Raw genomic sequence first — 25,067 nt, 5'->3', positions numbered from 1 at the left:
CTAGTTATAACATTTTGATTCCCTAACATTTAAAAAATAATTTACATGTGAAAGCACAGCTGCATGGCACTCTTTTATAGAAAGCTATTGTTAGTGTGAATCTTCAACACACATTAAGCTTTTATATATGTTTTAAGAAAACAGAGTGCAATTTAGTCAATTTAGTATGTGCATATTTTAGATCAAATTTGCATTAAATAGCATTTGGAAGCATAGCTGCATGTAGCCTTGAGCTGCTGGCTACTAAACTAAAACATGACTTAATTGTACAGCTAAAAATATTGTATTAAACTAAACATCACTGCAGCCTTAGTGATCTGTCAGTTTCACAGCAGATAACTAAATAACATTCCGCACAAGAGAAAATGGATCTGGATCAGTGTTGGATATCATTACAATGATAAATTTTAGTAATGTGCCTGACGACTGGGGATAAGTAAATGGCAGTTTGTTGTGTCTGAGCCAATCCAGTCCAAAATTGAACAGCCAAAATATTTGGCTTTCTTGCTGAGCACTGTAGTATAAGGGTGTTTGCTTAGTAATGGTTAATGTGGGACGGGGAAGGAAGCAGTGCTGCCCACAGAATGCAGTAGGGAGTCACACGATGGTAGACCTTGTATAGAGAGTCCGGAAGAAGTCAGCATGATTTCAGCACCCACACAGGACCGTGCCTTGGAGATTTATATAGTTATGGATTACCAATAAGCAGCTTATGTTCAACCATATAAGCCTCCAGGACCCTTCATGAGATACCAAACAACCTTACGGCATGTTAGCAGTGAAGGATAGACCCCAGAATTCCAAAAGCATGAAAAACTAAAACTGAAGTTGGACCTGATGGACGTATACCTATATTGAAGACACAGTTGGAGATTATCTCTGGCTCTGGCATGTGAGCATTTGGCTACCTCTTTGAAAAGGGTGGCAGCCTACTTGGAGACTCACGTCCAACAGGATACAGTAGCTCCTAGTTATCCACTTGTACCGGCACCCTTGTTTTAGCCAAGGTGCAGTGCAGCAGTGGTCTGGCAAGAAAGTGACAGGGCACCTTTACTTTCATCCACATGCCCCTTCTCCTTAAAGAGTCAGGGAAGTGGTATGGACACTCGAAGGAAAGAGGAGCATCTGCCTGGCACCCTGAGGCCTTAATCCCAGGACTGTCCAAGGATACCACGCTGCTCTACCTCCCCCGTGTGAGTCAGCAGGTCAGGCCAAAGAGGTTGCACCTGCTTCTGAGCAGGAGGCACTTAGCAGCCGGGACCTCGGGCTACCAGAGGACACCCACCAAAGTCATCACAGTCAACTGAGCAAATCAATCAGGAGACTGGTCTACCTCGTCTGTGATTGTAAGGGTTACATCTTAGATATAGCTTTAAGCAAAGAAAAATAAAGGTTTTGTAAGGGCCAAAAGCTTTGCAGATGGGATATAATATCGGAAAATGTGATTTTATTGGAAGAACAAAGGAGCTGAATGTTAACTGAATGGAGAAAGACTGTAGAAAGCTGCAGCACAGAGGAATTTGGGGACCATTGTGCATTAATCACAAAAAACTAGCATGCAAGTTCAGCAGGTAATTGGGAAGGCAAATCAAATGTTGCCCTTTATTTCAAAGGGCATGGAGCATAAACATAGGGAAGTCTTGCTAAAACTATTCAATGCATGAATTTGACCACATCTGGAATACTGTAAACAGCTTTAGTTCCCTTATTTAAGGAAAGATATACTGGCATTGGTGGCAATCCAGAGAAGGTTCACTAGGTTGATCGTGAATAAGGAGGGATTTTTTTATGAGAGGTTAAGTAGGTTAAGCCTATAACCATTGGTGTTTAGAAGAATGAGAGGCAACTTTATTGAGACATATAAGGTTCTCGGAGGGTTTGACAGGGTAGATGCTGCAGGGTAGAGGTTGTTTCTCTTTGTGAGAGTCTAGGACAACAGGGCATAATCTCAGAATAAGGGGTGGCTCATTTAACAGAGGGATGAGGAGGAATTTCTTTTTTCAGAAGGTCTGTGGAATTGTTTACTGCAGAGAGCTGTAGAGGCTGAGTTGTTAAGTATGTTCACAGTTGAGATAGACAAGTTTTTATTAAGTAAGGGAATTGAGAGTTATGAGAATAAGGCGAGAAATTGGAGTTGAGGATAATCAGATCAGTCATGATCTCATTGAATGGTGGAGTAGACACGATGGGCTGAATGGCCTACCTTTGCTCCAACATCTTATGGTCTTTTCAAATCAAATCTTTTGGTCTGTCACAGTTTGATAATGAATGCCTTTTGATTTGCTTCTCTCACATTATTACCATAGTGATTGCTCAAAAATTCCACTGTGCATGATGAAGCACTGACAACTATTTGTGAATGTGCAGCCTGGCCACGCAGCATGCAAACCATTACTCACAACTCACCATGCACTAATCTCCGTGTTCAGTGAGGACACTATCACTCCTGTTGCTGTTGCCCTCATGTGAGATGTTGGTGAATGCCACAAGTATTCAAGGCAATTTAAACCTGCGGTGTGGGAAGCAAGGAATACTAGACGCAGCTTCAGGGCTGAAAGAGTGAAGTTCTACACTGTGTTATTAACACTCAAAAACCAGTGGCTTCCCTACATGTCTCAAGGAAGCTTTCAAGTTGCCATGCACATGGAGTTTGTGAGAGCATGGGTAAAATGTCAATTCTACTTCAGGTATCGGATGATGTGGGAGAACAGAGTGCTTCACAGGTACTAATGTGTACATTTAGTGCCAGGGCTCTATATATCAGCACAGTTTGGTGCATGCAAAGGATCAAACCAGCAGCAGGGCAGATGTTAATTAGTCCAATTTAATTCAGCTATCATAAATCAAGGTATGTTAGAACAAAGTGTAATGTCTGTAACTAAAAAGGAGATGGGACTTCCAATCAGCAGAGGATAGCTAAGCAAACAGGAAAGAAAATGTCTCACTTTGCCTAGAATCTGTAATCTACCAAATTTTCATGGTTTTTTTTTCCTTTATTCATTCATAGGTTGTGGGCATCACTGGCAAGGCCAGCATTTGTTGCCCATTCCTAATTGCCCTCAAACTGAGTGGCAGTTCAGAGTCAACCATACAGTTGTGGATCTGGAGGTCAGACCAGGTAAGGAACCACTCCAATGTCCAGGAAGAAGTAAAAATCATGCCACTTTTATATGGAATTGTAATTGTGAATATTCTAATTTCTCGGTTGTGAGGAAATTAATCTGGAAAGAGAACTGAATTCCGCTGAGGTGGCCTTCTGATGAGCATGTTTCTGATTAACATGCTGGTACATGCAGAAAGGCTATTCGACACTGCTCACTGGGAAGTTCAGTCACATTTAACCCATGTGTAAAGTCCCGAGAATTGAGTTCCCCACCATCTGGAAACTGATTTTTAGCTGACCATCGAATTAAACTCCCCCCTCCCCCCATTAGCCAAACCTAAAGTTTATTATTTATTAGTTATAAGTAAGGTTTACATTAACACTGCAATGAAGTTACTGTGAAATTCCCCTAGTTGCCACGTACCGGCGCCTGTTTGGATCAATGCATCTAACCAGCACATCTTTCAGACTGTGGGAGGAAACCTGAGCACCCGGAGGAAACCCACACAGACACAGGGAGAACGTGCAAATTCCACACAGACAGTGGGCTAAGCCAGGAATCAAACATGGGTCCCTGGCACTGTGAGGTAGCAGTGTTAGCCACTGTACCATAATGCTGCCCTCCTCCTCCTTTTGGCAGGACAGGAAGATCTCCCCACTCCGTCACAGTCTAGTATAACTACATTCCATCAAGTCGGAGTTGGATAAGTATCTCTGAGCTATGTAAGTCAACCTTCATTAGCATGTCATGCGGGGTTTTTTTTCCAGTTTTCCATTATATAATTTTTGAAATCTGACGGATGCTATAGGATTAAGTTCAACCTTGTGGTGCGGAGTTTGCTCCTACTCACCCAGATTTAGTAAGATTAGAAAACAGGATGTGTTTGTCTCCGGTGGAATATGGAATTGCTTGATGTTTCTTGAGATATTCACTCCTGTTTATTTTGAAATGCTTTCTTGAATTACACATTGCAACAGAATTGTTTCATCTCAATGAGTCCCTGCTGGGGAAGAAAAATAAAATGAGTCAATGACAGACCAGTAATTTCTGACACAAAATGACTGTATGAGTCATTACAGGCTATAAATATAAGGAAAAAAATCAACTCAAATCTAAATGAAAATAGATCAAGGATTTTTCAACCTCCACTGATTACCACGCATGAATACATTAGCAAGTCACAGTGAAAGAAAGGGCTATGGCTCTGTACTTCCGGCATGGAATTTATTGGAAGGACATTATAAATGGGCAAAGAAAAGTAAATAACGTAAGTAAAAGCTACTGAAATATTAGCTGTGCTTTCATTGAAAATCTGGTCGATTTGGAGTTATTTAGTTAGCGTGCTGCCAATACAAATGGAAAAATTTTCAGTGTTTTCCACTTCGGGGTGGCACGGTAATGCAGTAGTTAGCAATGCTGTTCTCACAGGCTTGGGTCACTGTCTGTGTGGAGATCACACATTCTCCCCATGTCTGTGTGGGTTTCCTCCTGGTGCTCCGGTTTCCTTTCACAGTCTGAAAGACATGCTGGTTAGGTGCATTGACCACGCTAAATTCTTCCTCCGTGTGCCTGACCAGGCGTCAGAGTGTGATGACTAGAGAGTTTTCATAGTAACTTCATTGCAGTATTAACGTAAGCCTTCTTATGAAACTAATAAATAAACTTTAAAACTTTTCCTGTCCTTTTTTCCAGTATTGAATGCAACAAACATAAGGTAGTAAAATCCAGATTGCATCCTGATGTAATATTGGCACGCTTGGGCTTTGTCCCAAAATGCAGCTGTTGTAATTAGCTGATCAAGGGGTATCACTAGGAGGGGACATGAAGAAATCTGCGGCCTGGTAGGCTGTACACAAGGCAGAGGAGAGGTGACAGTGTGGAACCCAAAGTAAAAAGCATGGGAGGAAGTTAGGAAGTTTGAAACTCTCTTAAAACATATGTGAAAGAAATGACATGAGATTCTTTGCCTTGAAGAAGGGAAACTTTAACCATCAAAGTCAAGTGGGAGGTTAAAAATATTTTGGTAAATATAACTTTCATCCATTTTCAATTGCAGGGTTGGGGGGGGAGGGTTGGGTGCGTGGTGGAGGGATCGATTAACCAACCTGCTCTCGAGAGTTTGCTTGACACCAATTTAATTTCTCTTTCAAATTTGACTTCCTGGGAGCCAGATTATCTGGTTGACGGAGTGTGGCACTCTTTCAGAAAATTTAAATCTTGTCCTGCCATTGAATTGCCTCCGCCTCGCCGCCCACACTGCCAAGCCTGTTCCCTTCTTGCCTCCAGATTATTATCAGAGTCTCTCAGCTTCTGTGTAAAGGAGAATCTGAACTCTGGAATATGAAGATTTTGATCTAAATTTTCCTGATTACAGTATTTGAGTTGAGACAGATACACTTGGCAATGTTGATTCTTGTACGTTCTTAATTCAGACAGTTCCCGTAGTTTGAGGTTTACATGTAGGCCCCCTGCTGGTATGTCAGACAGTTTCATGTTAAATTTATACCATTGCCAGATAAAGTAAATTTGTTATTCCTCAGGTTTACTAATACTGATTAAAAGAACTATTTTAACCTATTTGCTATGAAAAAGAATCAAGTTTAATATCAGCAATGCCTTAAGACTAAAGAATGTATTGTGGTTTAAATTTAAGGTTTATGGTTTAGATTGGGGAGCAGAGCGACACAGTGGTTAGCACTGCTGCTCCACAGCGCCAGGGATCCAGGTTTAATTCTGACCTTGGGTCATTGTCTGTGTGGAGTTTTCACAATCTCCTCACGTCTGCGTGGGTTTTCTCTGGGTGCTCTGATTGTCTCCCACAGTCCAAAGATGTGCTGGTTAGGTTAATTGGCCGTGCTAAATTGACCCTTGTGTCAGGGGATTAGTAAGGTAAATAAGGTAAATAGGCATTATGGGAATAGGGCCTGGGTGGGATTGTAGTTGGTGCAGACTGGATGAGCCAACATTCCATTCACCTTCTTGATCACCTGCTGCACCTGCAGACTGGGTTTTTGCGATTCAAGCACAAGGACCCCCAGGTCCCTCTGCACCGTAGCATGCTGCAGCTTTTTGCCTTTTAAATAATAATCTCTCCTACTATTATTCCTACCAAAGTGGATAACCTCACACTTGCTAACATTATACTCCATCTGCCAGGTCCTCGCCCACTCGCTCAGCCTATCCAGATCTCTCTGCAGACTTTCCACACCCTCTATGCAATTTGCAATTATTGTCCATCCCTAATTAACCATTAGAAGGTGGTAGTGGGCTGCCTTCTTGAACTGCTGTAGTCTCTCTGCTGTAGCACAGCTATAGGGGGGTACTTTCAGAAATTTGACCCAGTGACAATGTAAGGGAAGGTGATACAGTTCCAAGTCAGGATGGTGTGTGACTGTGAAACTTATAGGTGACGGTTTTCCCATGTGTCTGCTGCCTTGTAGGTTGTAGAGGTCCAAGGTTAGGAAGCTGCTGTCAAAAGGAGCCTTGGTGAGTTGTTGCAGTCCACATTGAAAATGTCACAAACTGCTGTCACTGTGTATTGCCAGCGGGGGGAGTGAATGTTTGAGATGATGGTTTGGGTGCCAACCATGTGGGCTATATTGTCCTAAATGCTGTCAACCTCCTTGACTGTTGTTGAACTTGTACTCATCCAGCCAAGTGTATTGCTTACACTCTAACTTCTACCTTGTAGATGTTGGACAGGCTTTGAGGAATCAGGAAGTATGCTACTGATCACAGAATTCCCAGCTTCTGAATTGCTGTTGTAGTCAATGTAGTTATAAGACTGCTCGAGTTAGATTTCTGGTCAATAATATTGATGGTGGGGATTCAGCGATGGTAATGCCATTGTCAAGGGGAGAGGGAGAGATCTTTCTCTTATGAAGTTAGTCTTTACTTGGCACCTGTGTGGGGTGAATATTATTTGCCATTTATCAGCTCTAGACTCAATGTTGTCCAGATATATCTGCAAGCAGGCACAAACTGCTTTAGTATTTAATGAATTTTAAGTTATACTGACCGCTGTGCCATCATCAGCAAACATTCCCATTTCTCCCCTTACGATGGGGGAAGGGTGATTGATAAAGCAACTGGATGTACCCTTCACAAACTCTTGCTGGGGCTAAGCTGATTGGCCACCAACAACACAACTATCTTTCTTTGTACCGGTCATGTCTCAAAGTAGTGGAGAGTTTACCCTCTGATTCCCATTGACTTGGGTGGCATGATGACACAGTGGTTAGCACTGCTGCCTCACAGTGCCAGGAATCCCAGGTCTGATTCCTGGCTTAGGTCATTGTCTGTGTGGAGTTTACACATTCTCCCCATGTCTGCGTGGGTTTCTTCTGGGTGCTTCGGTTTCCTCCCACAATCTGAATGATATGCTGGTCAGGCACCTAAACTGGCGCCGGAGTGTGGCGACTAAGAGAATTTCACAGTAACTTCATTGCAGTGTTAATGTCAGCCCTATTTGTGACTAATAAATAATAAACTTTTACTTCAATTTAATTCACATTTGGCTAAATCATGTCACCTCAGGAAGACAGTTCTTTTGTCCATGTTTGGCTCAAATCTGTATTATGCTCAGTGATGTGGAGATGCCGGCGTTGGACTGGAGTAAACACAGTAAGAAGTCTCACTGTGTCTTTATATGCCCAGTTTGTGAACAGAATTCCCACTCACCTGATGAAGGGCAGCACTCGGAAAGCTACTGGCTTGTGCTACTAAATAAACTTGTTGGACTTTAACCTGGTGTTGTGAGACTTCTTACTGTGTTATGCACAGTAGCAGAAGTGGAATAACTTTCCTTTCTCTCTCCACTCCTTATCTGAACACAACAGGTTTTTAAAAGGATAGAGTTCAGAGTGTGTGTAACTGTATAAATGTTGCAACTGTAAAATACACAAATTTAGTTAAAGTACAATAAAAATTAAAGTTGGAGGGTTCTTGTAGGTTGATGACTTGGGTGGATCTAAGCTAAGCTCAGTGATCCTTGTAGGTTTGGTGTTGACTCAAAGATGTAGATTGATTTATCTACTTCTTGAGACAGCTACTGGTGGGTTGATTTCTTTATAAATCCCTGCCTGTGGCATCTGGAAAGTCAAATTGCAGGCAGCAGTCTAGCTTGTAAAATATGAAGGGTCTTCTGTCCTATTCATTCAGACTGGCTTGTTGCTTCCTGGTTCTTGTAATAAATAGGATTTGTTTTCTGAAGTCAGTTTCAGTCATGTGACCTCCAATCAATACTTTCATTTTCCACAAAAAAATTCAAAGTTAGAAACCATTGCTACACAATGGAGAAAGGGTGGTAGCTGTAAAAAAAACCCTACATATGAAACTGAACCTCTGCAGCTCTTTTTGTTGAGTGGTCGCTCAGAGCAATGGGCCTATAATTTCTGGTGCAGTGGCAATTGGGTCAGATTATATAAGGTAATTTGGTGGGCCTGGGGTGGTTGGGTTGGAACTGTGGGAAGGGCTGTGTCAGGCCTAATTGTGGTGGCGGAGGGGGTTTGGATCCACCTGCAGGGGTGGGGGGGGGGTGTGGTAGGGGATGTAGTCAAATTGGGCCTAGGCAAAGGGTGTAATTCTGATTTGGCCTGAAGAGGAGAGGGGGGGTAGTCAGGTCAGGGGAGGGGTGGTCAGGTCAGGCCTGGTGATTGGCGGGTTTGGGCCATGTGAAGGTTGGAAGGGGGGCTCGAGTTGGGTGGAGTCAGGCCAAGGGAGTTTGTTTGAGTGAATCCAAAGATATGCAGGTTAGGTGATTTGGCCCTGGTAATGGGATTACAAGATAGGGTGTGGTTGGGGGGGGCTGTTGGACCTGGGTAAAATGCTCTTCAGGGAGTCAGTGCAGACTCAGTGGGCCAGATGGCCTTCTTCTACACTGCAGGGTTTCTGTGGTTCTCTGGTTTTATGGAGATGGATCAGGCCTAGCTAGAAAAATATGTTGATGGTTTTAGATGAAATAGTGTACAAATTTTCCATACTTTTGCTGGGATATTGTCAGGGCCCACAGCCTTTGCAGTATCCAATGCCTTTGACCATTCCTTGACATTATGTGGAGTGAAACAAATTGGCTGAAACTGGCATCTGTGATGCAGGGGACCTCCAGAGGAGGCCAAGAAGGATCATTCATTCTGTACTTCTGGTCAAAGATTGTTGCGAATGCTTCAGCCACATCTTCTTTACTGTCATATTGCATTCCCACATCATTGAGGATGATGTTTGTGGAGCCTCCTCTTTTGGTTTGCTGTTTAATTGTCCACCACTAATCAGGCTGAAGATCTTCAATTTGACCCATTGATTGTAGGATCTTATATTTGCTTATAGCATGCTGCTTCCACAGTTGACGTTTTTGCTGTCATTTTCACATGGCACTGATGATGAATATTGACAATTTAGCCACATTACAACAAGAAAATCTTAGCCAATGTTTTCCATTTCCTCCCCTCAATATTTGGATTATGTTTTAATCGTTTTTTTAATATCTCAGCCAAGTTTACTGTTCTTTATGAGCCTGGTTGGGTGGGAGATGAGCAAGTGCTGGCTGCTGGATAAGGATCATTATAGCCAGCACTAATCTAATCCTTAGCTCCCTTCCAAGCATTTGCACTTTCCAGCAACAGTTACTGGATTGCAATCAGGAGTGAGAACCAAGACTGATCTTAGCCTTGCCTCGTCCATACATTGCTGGTTACTACTGTGCCTCAGTTTACATCAAATGTGCAATATAGGGCAGCGCAGTGGTTAGCACTGCTGCCTCTCAACTAGGGACCCAGGTTTGATTCCTGACTTGGGTCACTGTGGAGTTCTCCCCTTGTCTGCGTGGGTTTCCTCCGGGTGCTCTGCTTTCCTCCCACAGTCTGAAAGATGTGCTGGTTAGGTGCATTGACCATGCTAAATTCTCCCTCCAGTGTGTCCAAACAGGTGCCGGAGAGTGGCAACTCGGAGATTTTCACAGTAACTTCACTGCAATGTTAATGTAAGCCTACTTGTGACTAATAAGTAAACTTTATGTTGCTAGTCTGCAGGTTTCGTTACAAACTTTGGAAATGCATTTAATCTTTGAAACATTGTTGTATGACTTAACTGGATTGGAACAGACTGTCAAAACAAAGTGGAAATAATCTTCAACATTAAATCATTAGAATCTTCAGCAATTATAAAAGTCACATCACTTTCAACCCACATAAATCCAAGAATCTGAATTTGAGATAAAATTAGGATGGTTGGAAGATTGAGATCTAAACTAAACTTTCAATTTTACTCAAAAATCAAGCAATGATTTGATCAAACAGGACTTCCCAATAAGCCACAATCGTTCTATCAGTGTCTAAATTGATGCATCATTATCACATTGCTCTGAAAGCTGTAGCTAGATTGAACTGAATTGTGACATTGTATTAATTGTAAACTGTTGCATTTCTGAGTATAAACACAAACTTGCTGCTGGTATTAAGGTGCAAATTGCAACCCTGAGTGTGTTTTGTTTGATTGAGGTGAGGGATGGTGGAGGTGAACAAACAAAAAATGCGCTCACAAGACCATGGTCGCAACCAGCTAATTTTAAGTTCCAAATCTCACCTGCATATTGCTGGTCAGCTGTCCAGGAGAAATGGGTGGAAAACAGCAGGTGACCAGGAATAGAAGCTAGTGGTAAGCTCAATCAAGCCACAATTGTCAACAAGTACCTTTAAAGTGTACAATCATCTGGACATAACACTGGCTTTGTTTTTTCGTTTCTTCTATGTATGTTTGGAATGAGAGCAAGGGGAGCTCCAAAGACATATAAGTTCTTAAAGTGGCAAATGGCTTGTTTGTGATACTTTTAGTACAATCTTAATGCTGTTATTTCCCCATATTTTCAATGTTTGACAATATTTTGGGAACCAATTTACTTTTGATCCTTAAGGCGAGACTGTTCTGAAGGGTTTTAAATAAAGCATTACATGGTTCAGACAGTAGAAAGTAGAACAAAGTGGAAGAAAGATGCCAGGGGGATTAATAGGCACGGGACCATATGTGCAGACATTGGCACATCGACCTGCCAATAAGGACAACTGTCACAGCTTCCTGTGGGCCAGCAAGGTGCCAGTTGCAGAGATTTGCCATCTGGAGCAAACAACATGCAGCCAAATTGCAACATGGGGACAGCAGTACCCTCAACTGTTATACCACTGGCTTACTCCCAGCCAGTACTGCACGGTCGATGAATAGTGCTGCTGTACTGCTCACAGGTCAAACAGGTGCCGGATGCATTGTTCAGCACTTTGATCTCAGCTCTCATCAAACAGCTGTCTAATGTTGGCTGTGTTGTTGCATTCCCCAATGTACAAGTGCACAAGTTTGGCTGCTGTATTCACAGCCTGTAGTCCTCTCAAAACTAGGAAGATTTTTCTTACCTCTTGCATTCCGTGAGGAGCAGAACATTTCCCTCAGAAGTCCATCATGTTTCTGATCTGAGAGCTCCTTCTCCATTATGTACTGAGCTCTGAAAGGATACATGTATTACTTAATTTATTTCACTCCCATGATGTGGAAAAACATGCTTGTTTTCCTGCAGACATGACGAGTATCAGTTGCATTGTGGTACCTGTGCCACTGTTCTGGGACTGCAGTTGCCGTTAAAGAACTAGCTACGAGGTTGCACTGGGTTGCACAAGGTATGGAACATTTAATGCCCAGGTTATGCTCATTGAGCTCATTTCAGATTCAAAATTGAGTTAGTTGTGCTTGAAATGTCCTGAGGAGTCCAGACCTAGAAAAGTTCAAAATCAAGGTTGTCAATTCCTCATTACCATCCCAGTGACCTCAGCTAGAAACTGCAAGTGGATGCCAGATGAAGGATGGGTGGAGATTGCCACTAAAACTTTTCATGGAAAACAATATTCTGACACTTAGTAACCATGGCCACAAATGATGGATATTTATTTGGGGCATTAAAAACATGTGAACACCTATGGATTCGCACTTTAAACATTACCTATGAAAGAGGGAAGGCGGAAAGAACATGATTAGCTTTGCAAGTATTGAAAACACATTTCATTAATAATCGCTTGATAGTACAGAACTGGAATGTCGCTGAAAAGAAATGTGCTGCCGAATCTTTTGAATGCCAGAGCCCCTTCCCCAAATTTAGATTTATTTACATAGTAAGCAACACTTGGACAAGCACTTCCTCGTACAGAGCCCAGAATGCCAGTAACCTTGATACTTCACATTCTGGAACATGATTGGACAAGACATTACTGCCTTAATCTGGGAGTCCCCCTGTACTGCGCAGTATAGGCCCTTCTAAGAGGTCCACATCATAGGCCCCATTAAAGTTTTTCATCTTGCACTCACAGGACAAACTCAAGGAATGCCAAATTTTAATGATTACAGCAATTCACACCAGAGCAGAAAAGGTTGGCAAGTAGATTTTCGACAACATGTCTCTCTTTCAGAAATTTTATTATAATATTCATTCAGTTTCACAAAAGGAGAACAATATGTTTTAACCATTGAAGGACTCTTGTACTCCTCAATAGAGTGAGGCGAATTATTCTCTGATTTGTTACTGACTTGCATGACAAAAGTATATTTAAAATGCACAGCAACATGACAAGAAACATTGCATTGTGATCTTGGCAAATTCTCTCCTCTTGCCAAAATGGAGGAAAGTTAATTTCTCAGATTTGGATCTTTAAGAGAAATAGAGCAGAGGAATTATCATTCAACGTGTAACTGGCGGGAGTTTTACTATTAATGCTAGAAGAACATGAGACACCTTCACTCATAGGCTGAATGTAGTTACTCTATCCAGTAGAGAATTAGATGAAGTGGATAAGAATAGGTAAGTTTAGAAAATAAGAACTCAGAGCAGGTGTAGGCAATGCAGCCTCTTGAGCCTGTTCTGCCATTCATACAATCATGGCTGATCTTGCCTTGTCCTCAACTCTACTTTCTTGCCCATTCTCCATAACCCTTCAACCATTACTATTTAAACATCTGTCTATTTTCTCTTTAATATACTCAATGTCACAGCATCCATTGCACTCTGGGCTAATGAATTCCACAGGTTCACCCTTTGAGAGAAGTAGTAGGAAAAATATTGGTTTTCCGTTTGGTGGGCTACAACTCCAATCAAAGAGTCTTCCACCAATGGGTTACCATTCCAATTATTTGTGCAATGTATCTGAGGAATATTACTTTTAGCCTGTTTGTTTTTTGTCTTTAAATGACTGTACTCGTGTAGTATTACTTAGTGATCCAGAGGTATACAACAATATGTGATGTTGTCAAGAAAATGCAACAGGGAAAGTAGTGCAGGAAATATGAGAGACAGAAAGTACTTAGCCGTAATCAAGACATTTAAAATAGTACATGGTCATAGCATCCTAATAGTGTTGCATCTGTAGATGGTGCAACACTATTCACGCTAACTAATGTTACATCAATCAAATCAACACAAACCCTATATACCCAATTATTAAAAATCCTGATTCTCCTTTTCAAATGTTAAACATTGAACAGTTAGGCCAGATTGCTGATGTTCCACTATGAAGTCTTTTGCTGGTCTTGGCTCTCTCCTCCAAGCCTAAACTGCTGGCGTCAAGAAAATTACCCTGGTCAAGATGTCAGTGCAGCAATTGTATGTTGCTACACATCCTTTCATCCACACTGAATGGAAACTCAATGGCCATCCTGCTATTACTTTCTTCCCTGCAAGTCCATCTCGCCAGCAAGAAATTGGATAATCTAATCTCTACAGTCATTGCTGATCCTTCCATGTAACAAGGCCTCGCAAGCTTTCGGGGTTTGCCCCTTCATCATTCGCCTGACGAAGGGGCAAATCCCGAAAGCTTCTGAGTTTACTATCAAATAAATTGGTTGGACTTAAACCTGGTGTTGTCAGACTTCTTACTGGGTGGATATTGACTGGAGAGTTCTCTGCAGACAGGGATGATCAGTGAGGGGGGAATTCTGTAGATAATGGAAGGGGTGGTCTGGCACAGTTGGCAATTGGTGGGTTAGGGGGCTAGTGGTGATGTCTGTGGGACAGGTAGGGGACTGGCAGGAGATCTCCCAGTGCACTGGGAGATCGGGGCATCAGTGCAATGACACCCCAAGCACTCTGCAGCCGTCTTCACCAACATGATGGTAGCACAGTGATTAGCACTGCTGCTTCACAGCTTCAGGGACCTGGGTTTGATTCCTGGCTTGAGTGACTGTGCAGAGTATGCATGTTTTTCCGGTGTCTGCGTGGGTTTCCTCCGGGTGCTCAAGTTTCCTCCCACATTCCGAAAGATATGCTGGTTAGGCGCATTGACCCAAACAAGCGCCAGAGAATTTTACAGTAACTTCATTGCAGTCTTAATATAAGCCTTACTTAGAGCATAGAACAGTACTGCACAGTATAGGCCCTTCAGCCCTCGATGTTGTGCTGAGCTATGTCCAAACCCAAGATCAAGCTATCCCACTTCCTATTATTCTGGTGTGTTCCACGTGCCTATCCAATAACCGCTTGAAAGTTCCTAAAGTGTCCTACTCCACTATCAGAGCAGGCAGTGCATTCCACACGCCAACGACTCTCTGAGTAAAGAATCTACCTTGGACATCTCTTCTATATCTCCCACAATGAACCTCACAGTTATGCCCCCTAGTAACAGATACATCCACCCGAGGACTAATAAATAACTTGTGACTAATAAATAAATTTAAATTTAACTTTAACTTGTAGCATGAGCTTAGGCTGCCCCCACCCCACCACCACCAACCCCCCCCGCCCCCCCCCCCCCCCCCCCCCCTCCACCGTGGCAGGAATGGCATCCAGGTCTTTTTTTGCACTCAGCGCTGTAACATTGCAACTCTTGGCTTGCTGAAAAAGATTGGCACCATTGGGTCCGATTTTACTATTGCATGGCACGAAAATGTGTTAAGTTGGGCATGAGGCCATTAGTGTGATTTGTGCCTATGTCCACACAGATACCCACTTTACCAAGGCCCGAGGATGGCCACGATCTGATTTGCACCTGAAACAGGCGCAATGTATTTGCATGCATTTAAATTGAATTAATGAACTGCCAGCCCAACTTTATCAGCATTTCCCCCTTTGCCACTGCGTTCACCAATCCGGAATCGGGCCAAAAAGGACATGCTGAATAAAAGTCTGTTTCGGGTGCTCCAGGTGCTAAAGAAGTGAGTTCAGAGCTTCCAAGATCAGTGGTGGTGGTGGCAGTGGGGAGGCGGGGTGGCCAGATCATTCTGGCAAGGGGGTGTAGAGGGAGGAGGAGGCGGGTCAGATGTACTTTTGGGAGACGGGGGAGGGGAGGGAGGCCAGATCATTCTCTGGAGAGGGAGGAGGGCAGATCGTTGTCTGGTGGGGGGGTGGAGGAAGGGGGTAAGATGTATCTCTGATGGGGGGGAGGCCAGATGGATCTCTGGTGGGGGAGGGCAGGGGTTCGCTGCCACTCTGCAGATGATCGGTAAGGAGAAGGAGGCAGGGGGTCACGATCTGGGTAGCGGAGGGGATGGTGGACATGGGGGACAGTAATGCCTGTGGGAATCATCACTCCTGCTTTTTGCTCCTGGGCTGCTTTCTCCGCTTTTTGCGGTCTGGGAGCGATCTGATAGGGGCGTGCTTTTTCAAATTTTTTTCTAACTGCACATCTGCAGTTCAGAGCTCCAATCATTTCGGGCACACAAAGCCCTACCCACAACGCGATTCAGACTCACGATTTTGTTTTCAGGCTGTGTGTATATGGCAGCGCCTGAAAGCACATTTCCAAGTTGGATCTGAATTGCACCCAGATCCAGCGCTTAGAATGAAAATGATAAAATCAGGCCCATTTTCACACTCTTCAGCACTTAGAATTTTTTTCACAAGTTTGTGCCCAAGTTTCCAATAACATATATGGATCATGTCTTCTGAAACTAAACATGTGAAGTTTCCTACTCCTCTTGCTAGCTCCATCTCACAGAAGGTGTAGAGGAAAAAATATTTTTATTATTTACATGAAGAACTCATATAGTACATATTTTGGTGTTATTGAAGATGTATTCCTGGGGATTTTCCAGTTTAGTGGTAGAATTCTTAAAAAGAGTGTCCTGGAAGGTAAGTCAATGAAAAATACAAGCAGGAATGTTCTTACCAGGAAAAAGCTACCTCTGATTTTGAACAGCTTGCTACTGTACCTCACCTTAAGAGGCCTCTGAGACAGTAGCTATGAATTATCTCTTTAGGGAAAGCTTAGGAAAGCTTTTAAATAATAAGGGGTTACTAGGTCAGCAATGTGCATTTAACTAATTGTTGAAGAACAATTCAGCAGGCTTCAGAGACAGTCCAGAGTGCTTTCACATTAGTCTGAGTGAACCTAAGAGAAAAGCATCTATGTTTGACAAAACGTTGGTGTCTGACTTCTTTTACACAGATATTTTATCACCAATATAAACTGAAAAAGGTGATCTTGATTAATATTGAGGAAAAGGCAGACCATGTTGTTGTAATTCTAAGTCTGCTCGATACAAGCTGAGGAGTCTCACACAGGACTGGTAAGCAAAACACAGGTTTGGTTCATTTGTAGATGTATTACAGGATTGCTCATGAGAAAGCTTTACTACAAAGATTCAACAGCCATTGTTAACAGGGAAATACAGCTGCAATTCCTTCCCACTATATGCTGCTAGCTAAATTGCTAGCTCTTCTGAACAATGTCGACTGTTGACATAGTTTATAGCCCGGTTCATATCTACTTGTTCATTCACATATTTTCTTTTAAAGCAACATCACAACACAGGGGACCAGGACAATCTCAGAATTTCAATATACTTTTCTCTTAGACATTTCAAAGCTGTACTAATAAAACATGCACATTATCAATTGTGAACTAATTATGTTTGATTGTATACAGGTGATGGGCATTCACTGGGGATTCATTTGCACCCCTATAAATGGACACCCCTGTTGAAGTGGGCATTTAATGGTCCATGCAGCAGGAAGTTGAGGGAGTCATTAGGCTTGACTGCCTGCCTGCCTCTCACCAATGACAAAGTTCACATCTGGTGTTCCTAGAGAGGGAACGTATATCATCCTCTGGTAATCTTGAGGTCTTCCAAGAATGGTGAACTTTAGGACTAGTGGGCTCTCTCATCAACACTGGAATTCCATTTTAGTTTGAAACATCAAGTTTTCTTTACATTTTAATGTGTTTTTGTTATAGTGGGGTAGGATAGTACGGCCTTTTTCAAATGAGGCACTTCATTGATTACACGTTCTCAAAAGAGGTATAAATGGACAGCACTAAAACTGTTGTTGATGAGTTAGGAGGCTCATACTTGTAATGTGTAACTCTATAAATAAATATTTAAATGTATGTAAAGATTGTTTTATGCTTCGCTGACTGGTTTTCTGGAATATAACATGTATTCTGCAGATACATTTGAACTTCTGACGTAGATGTTATTTCCATGAAGCATAAATATTTCATCAAGGGTTTCATCAAAACTCAATTTTCAAACTATTTTCATTATTACGCTCTTTTTAAAAAATCTTTGGTGATATTTTTGAAATCAAAGTACTGATATATGCTGCTGAATAGAAACATTTCCTATTTTTAGCCGTCAGTATCATTATTTGGTACTTCCAAGACAATTTGGAATTCCTACTGCTCTGACCATGTTCTTATCTGCAGAAGAATATTTTCTAGAGCAAAGGAACATAGGAATTGCTGGACAAAAATAGATAAAGGTCCATCTGGTTCAGCTTTGATCAACCAAGTAATTGAATGGTTCAATAATAATGGAGTTGTTGACTAATCATTGAATCATAACAAAAAAAACAAAGAAAATTACAGCATAGGAACAGGCCCTTCACCCTCCAAGCCTACGCTGACCATGCTGCCCAACTGAACTACAACCCCCTTTTCTTCTGAGGACCATGTCTCTCTCTATTCCCATCCTATTCATGTATTTGTCCAGACGCCCCTTAAAAGCCACATTCATATCTGCTTCCACTACTTCCCCCAGCAGTGAGTTCCAGGCACTCACCACCCTCTGTGTAAAAAAAAAACTTGCCTCAAATGTCTCCCTTAAACCTATGCCCCCTAGTAATTGACTCTTCCACCCTGAGAAAAACCTTCCGACTATCCATTCTGTCCATGCCCCTCATGATCTTGTAGCCTTCTACCATGTCGCCCCTTAAAATCCATTGTTCCAGTGAGAACAAACCAAGCTTCTCCAACCTCTCCTCATAGCTAATGTCCTCCATACCAGGCAACATCCTGGTAAATCTTTTCTGCACCCTCTCCAAAGCCTCCACATCCTTCTGGTAGTACGGTGACCAGAACTGAACACCATATTCCAAGTGTGGCCTAACTAAGATTTTATAAGACTGCAACATGACTTGCCAATTTTTAAACTCAATGCCCCAGCTGATGAAGGCAAACATGCCGTATGCCTTTTTGCCTACCTTCTACACCTGAGTTGCCACTTTCAGTGACCTGTGTACCTGTACACCCAGATCCCTTTGTCTATCAATACTCTGAAGGGTTCTACCATTTACTGTGTATTTCTCATCTGTATTAGACCTTCCAAAATGTATCACCTCCCATTTGGCCGGATTAAACACCATTTGGTATCTCTCTGCCCAAGTCTCCAACCGATTTAACTGCTGTATCCTTTGATGGTCCTCATCACTATCTACAATTCCACCAACCTTTGTGTCATCCTCAAGCTTACTAATCAAACCAATTACATATTACAAACAGCAAAAGTCCCAGCACTGATCCCTGAGGAATGCCACTTATTACAGCCCTCTATTTAGAAAAGCACCCTTCCATTGCTATCCTCTGTCTTCTACAACTGAGTAAAAAGTCTGACAACACCAGGTTTTAGTCCAACCTATTTATTTGATAATATTCTCACTAGCTTTCGAGGGGACAGCCTCTTCGTCAGGTGAATGGAGAGTTCTGGCCTCAGACAGAGCATATAAAGCACAGACAGTTTAGAGATTACTGATTAAAATGCGAATCCTTACACCTAACCTGCTGTTCAAGACCTGAAGTGGCTGACAATGTGAGTGGTAGGAGCACTGATCACAGTTTAAAGAGATGTGTATTGTCTCCAGACAGTACAGTAAGTGAGGTTTTGCAAACCCAGGCAAGTCACGGGGGTTACAGATAGTGCGACATGAACCCAAGATCCCTGTTGAGACCGTCCTCATGTGTGCGGAACTTGGCTATCAGTATGCTCTGTCTGAGGCCAGAACTCTCCATTCACCTGACGAAGAGGCTGTCCCCTCGAAAGCTAGTGAGAATATTATCAAATAAATAGGTTGGACTAAAACCTGGTGTTGTCAGACTTTTTACTGTGTTTACGCCAGTCCAACGCCGGCATACCCACATCATTCTACAACTGAGCCGGATCTGTTTCCATCTTGCCAGTTCACATCTGATCCTGTGCAACTTCACCTTCTGTACCAGTCTGCTATGAGGGAACTTGTCAAAGGCCTTACTGAAGTCTGTATAGACAACATCCATTGCCCTACCCTCATCAATCATCTTTGTCACTTCCTCCAAAAACTCGATCAAGATAGTGAGGCACGAACGACCTCCCCTTCATAAAACCATGTTGCCTCTCATTAATACATCCGCTTATTTCCAAGTGAGAGTAAATCCTGTCTCGAAGAATCCTTTCCAATAATTTCCCTACCACTGACATAAGGCTCACCAGCCTGTAATTACCTAGATTATCCTTGCTACCTTTCTTAAACAAAAAAACAACATTGGTTATTCTCCAATCCTCTAGGACCTCCCTTGTGTCCCAAACTTGCCACTTTGGCCCCTGGTGTTGTGAGACTTCTTACTGTACCTCCCCTGTAACCAGTGAGGATACGAAGATTTCTCTCAAGGCCCCAGTAATTCCTTTCTTTGTCTCTCTCAGTTTTCTGGGATATATCCCATCAGATCCTGGGGAATTGTCTATCTTAATTCTTCTCAATAACCCCAAAACCAACCCCTTTTGATCTCAACATGACCCCCAAACGATCTACACACCCTTCACAGACTCACCATCCACCAAGTCCTTCTCTTTGGTGAATGCTGATGCAAAGTATTCATTTAATACCTTATCCATTTCCTCTGGCTCCACACATAGATTCCCTCCCCTGTCCTTAAGTGGGCTAGCCCTCTCTCTGGCTACCCTCTTGTTCTTTATATATGTATAAAAAGCCTTGGGATTTTCCTTAATCCTGCTGGTCAATTATTTTTATTGACCCTTTTAGCCCTCTTTACTCCTTGCTTAAGTTTCTTTCCACTTTCTTTGTATTCCATACTTGTTTTGGGTGTTCCCAGCCTCCTAGACTTGATAAGTGCTTCCTTTTTCTCTTTGTCTAAACTCTCAATATCTCTCATCCAAGGTTCCCAAAACTTGCCATACTTATCCTTGCAGGAATGTATGGGCCTGAATTCTTTTCAACTTACATTTGAATGCTTCCCACATGTCAGATGTTGATTTGCCCTCAAACATCTGCCCCCAATCTACATTCTTCAGTTCCTGCCTAATATTGTTGTAATAATGTTAAGCATAGATAAGGGTCATGGGCGGAGGGGGGACTGATAATGTTAAAATGGCGGCGCGGGCTCGTTGGGCCGAAGGGCCTGTTTCCCGGGCTGTTTTTGTTCTTTGTTCTTAATTAGCCTTTCCCAACCTAGCACCTTCACTTAAGGACTACACTTATCTTCATCCATCATAGTTTAAAGCTTACTGAATTGTGGTCATTGTTCCCGAATTGCTCCCCTACTGAAACATCAACCACATGGCCGGGCTGATTCCCCAATACCAGGTCCCCAATACTTCTCTGGTTGGACTATCTACATTTTGTTTCAAGGATCCCTCCTGGATCTTTCTGACAAACTTTGTTGCATCCGTGCCCCTAGCACTAAGTGACTCCCAGTCAATAAGGGGAAGTTAAAATCTCCCACCATGTCAACCCTGTTACTTTTACACTTTGCCAAAATCTGCCTACATATCTATTCCATAGAGTCCCTACAGTGCAGAAGGAGGCTATTCCATCCAATGAGTCTGCATCGACTCTCTGACAAAGCATCCCACCCAAGCCCTATCCCCATAACCCTAAATATTTACCCCACCAATCCCCTTAACCTACACATCTTGGGAAATAAGATGCAATTTAGTATGGCCAATCCATCTAATCCATGCATCTTTGGACTGTGGGGAGAAACTGAAGCTCCTTGGAGGAAAGACACAGGGAGAACATGCAAAAGCCACACAGTGACCCGAGGCCAGACTTGAACTAAGGTTCCTGGTGCTGTGAGGCAGCAGTGCTAACCACTGTGCCACCATGCTGGTAAACAATCATGACCAACAATCTTGATCAATTCATCCACAACTGGTCTAGCAATGGAAATGTCCAAAAAGAAAAAGTACTATTCCTGTTTCTCACATTAACCATCATTGTGGTCTCTCTCAATGTAGTGCCAATCACTTAGTACCAATTATTGCCAGATTCAGGATATTTAGAATTTCTTATTGTGTGCCTGTTCCCACTAAGTACTGAGTTGAGAATATTACTGAGAAAGCATTATTTAATGTGTTCTGCATATAAGGCTCTACAAGAAAAGAACCAATGCAAGGAATAAGATCCAAGGATGTTGCATTATCACTGATCAGGATTACACAATATTTATTTCTTTTGCAACAGAACTGAGAAAATTTGCAGGCGCGTGAACAATTTTTGAAAAGCGTAACATCTCACATTAAAAAAAAATCTTGTTAGATGTTTAGGAAAGTTCAGACAGCACCTTTAAAAACAAAGGGAAGGATTTTCTGACCACGCGCGCCTCAAGACCGGATCTTTCCGCCCAATCTCAACGGACCTTTAAACATTCCCTCGAATTTTCTGTCTTGCCTGCTACGACTTTACAGGAAATGTTCGACCAAAGTTGTAGAGAAATATAATGAGTAACTCAAAAGGGAAATCTTTACATTTGTAAATTAGCCTTGTGCCATCGGATCAACTGGTAAACATTAAAAGCAGTTTTTAAAATATACGATAACAATCTAATGAGCTACATGTTACATGGACACAATGTTCATCAGTCTTGACTACTAAATTCTAAAGAATGCACTCAGTTTTCCAAATAACAACAATTGATCCTAAAAGACAATTGGGCAAAATATGTCAAAACTTTCCTTTGGTAATGCTCATCAGTTGATAATTAGAAAAGAGTTAATCCATAATATAATGTATTCATGCAGAGAAGATTGGAAAAGGTGTATGGTTAATTATACTAAATACATTTGGTCATATCTGCCAGACTGAAATATATTTGAATTTAATTCTGGACTAATAAATTGTGTTCAAAGGAAATTATATAAATTGCACTCAATACATCAAATCCCAAAAGTACACTTGCTCTAGGCTACGTTTGAAAGATTGCAATAACAGAAAGAGGTCTTGAACTGCCATAAGTTAAACAATGTGAGGAAACATTACATCTTGTAAGATAAGCAGCAGTCAACTTTAGCAGAACACTGAAACAATTTGAAGCCAACAATAGCAATGCATTGTTTTTTTGGAAAATTGATTACATATTTCAGAAGTGCACAGTATTTGACTATTTTTGTTGACATATAGACCAAAATCTTCCATCCTGGTCCACGGCTGGGATCTTCTGGAGCTGTTGAGATTGAATGGAGTTTTGGCTGGAAGGCCAAATTTTCCAGTCTTGCTCGCAACGGGTCCCACCATGCGATTGGAGAATTCTGCCCAAAATATGTAGTTCTTTTATAATACGCTTTTATAATTTCAGTTGTCCCCCTCATCTACGAAAGATATGAAAAATTTTGCAGTTTTATAGGCATCAGCAGTTCTCTGGGACCTCACCAAGGCAAGCGTTCTTTTTGAGTAAATCTGAGCACTGAATACCTGTAGGTTGTTCAGTTGTGTTGGGCATTGTGGTCATTTGGTAGTGATTGGGGATAGCCATTTCTTGACCAAGTCACTGGTACAAGACAGCACAACGTTAGATGTTTGGTGCACATTGGGCAGATTAATCCTTGTTGCTGTTTCATTAGGATCTGTTTAAAAAATTAAAGTGTTTCTCTTGCTTGCCATTTTAAACATGGTAATGTGACAACTTCTTACAATATTTGAATAAATGTTTCAATAAAAGTTGAAGCAACAAACATTTGCTGGTTTCAATGAAAAGTGACATTTAAACATGAATTTAAAAGATAGAGAATCAAAGATTTCCTCTAAAATTGTCCAGAATATGTAAATGATCTGCTTCTGTATCTCTTCTGCATCACTGCTTTAAACTATTTTTAATACCTGGGTGACAAAAGCATAATTTGATGTGTTGTTTCCTGCCAGAATTGAACTCAGCATTATTTCAATGTTTTCAAACATTTACAGCCTCTGGCAATGAGAATAAAATTGTGTTATTCTTAGAGAAATTGATAATGCAGTGCACATGGTTTCAACTTAAAATAACTCGAAAGATGAGCAAATAGTCCTGAGCTGCCAGGTCCTAACTCTCATTTCCAAGTCTCTCTCTCTCTTTCTCTTGGTTTCTCTCCAATAAGGCACCATCAGAAAGTACCCTCACTCAATATATTTTTCATGCAGAGCAGGTCATTAGGATCTCTCTAAGGAGCTCTGTGTAAGAAAAGTGAACTTCACCAAAGAGACCTTAAGGCTCTCTGATCTGATGCAGAAATTCCTGCAGCATCATCTCTCTGCCCTGACAACTCAGTGTAGCAGTAACTTTCCACACACCTGACGAAGGAACAGCATTTCTGAAAGCTCGTGGGTTTACTATCAAATAAACTGCTTGGACTTTAATCTGGTGTCATGAGACTTCTTACTGTGTGACCTCCAAGCCCCATCTCTTTCGCATTCCCTCTTTTTTCCTTCATTATTCAATAACCATACAGAAAAGGGTGCACTCATTTCATGTTGACTTATTCACTAATGTGTTGACCATTGGTACAGACATGCCCGGGCAGAGGGAGCCAATGTCATGTTGTAGGAAAATTCCATTAACCCTCAGTGATACCTGCAAACAAGGACCTAAGATTTTGGCTATAGCTACTGAGAGAATAAAAGCGAAATACTGCAGAAACTGGAAATCTGACACAGAAACAAAAAGTGCTGAGAAAACTCAGCAGGTTTGGCAGCATCTCAGAAGAGAGAAAGAGTTTGTGTTTCAAGCCCAATCATATACTCTTCTGCAGAAGCTACTGAGTTAAAACAGTAAGAAGTCTCACAACACCAGATTAAAGTCCAACCAGTTTATTTGTTAGTAAACCACAAGCTTTCGGAAACGCTGTTCCTTCGTCAAGTATGTGGAAAGTTACTGCTAGACTGAGTTGTCAGGGCAGAGAGATTTTTTTTTAAACTTTATTCCAATCCAATCAAGTCAAATTAAAGCCAATTCAGAGTCCCAACAAGTTGGGACATTCCTGATCCAAGCTGACAAGACAGGGCTCTCACCTCCTGTCTTGGGCTTGACCTACATGATCCAAGCTGATTGGAGTAGGTGTAGCTCCTCTTCCAATGCTTGATCTAATTTGCATCTTAGCCAAAAAGCCGAGATGCCGCTTTAAAAAATTGCTTCAAATGAAGCTGAAATGTAACCTCATGGCTCCAACCAAGTGCAGCATGTCGATACTACACTTGATCTTAGCCGAAAGGCCGAGAAGCGAGCAGAGAGATGTTGCTACAGAAATTTCTGCATCAGATCAGACAGCCTTAAAGCCTTTTTGGTGAAGTTCACTTTTCTTACACAGAGCTCCTTAGGGAGATCCTAATTTCCTGCTGTGCATGAAAAATATATTGAGTGAGGGTACTTTCTGATAGTGCCTTATTCTTGTTTGTTCTATGTTGTGCTGTTATTCCTCCTCCATGATAATGGTATACAATGGCATGCATATGGGGAAATCCATTCATGTTCCTGACATGCCCTG

The 25,067-nt window shown here is 41.9% G+C and overlaps 1 non-coding gene across 1 annotated transcript; it reads right to left on the bottom strand.

Moving 5' to 3' along the window:
- Positions 1-24,615: 24,615 nt before the first annotated feature.
- On the bottom strand, positions 24,616-24,807 carry LOC145354609 (U2 spliceosomal RNA). Its single transcript, XR_013888879.1, has one exon. It is a non-coding gene; the product is annotated as a U2 spliceosomal RNA (small nuclear RNA).
- Between the last annotated feature and the right edge of the window lie 260 nt (positions 24,808-25,067).

The sequence above is a fragment of the Carcharhinus amblyrhynchos genome, chromosome 17 (genome assembly GCF_965287045.1).
Source record: "Carcharhinus amblyrhynchos chromosome 17, sCarAmb.v2.hapA, whole genome shotgun sequence".
Classification (NCBI taxonomy): domain Eukaryota; kingdom Metazoa; phylum Chordata; class Chondrichthyes; order Carcharhiniformes; family Carcharhinidae; genus Carcharhinus; species Carcharhinus amblyrhynchos.
Note: the sequence above shows the minus strand (reverse complement) of the source record. Positions and strands in the feature narration are given on the sequence as shown.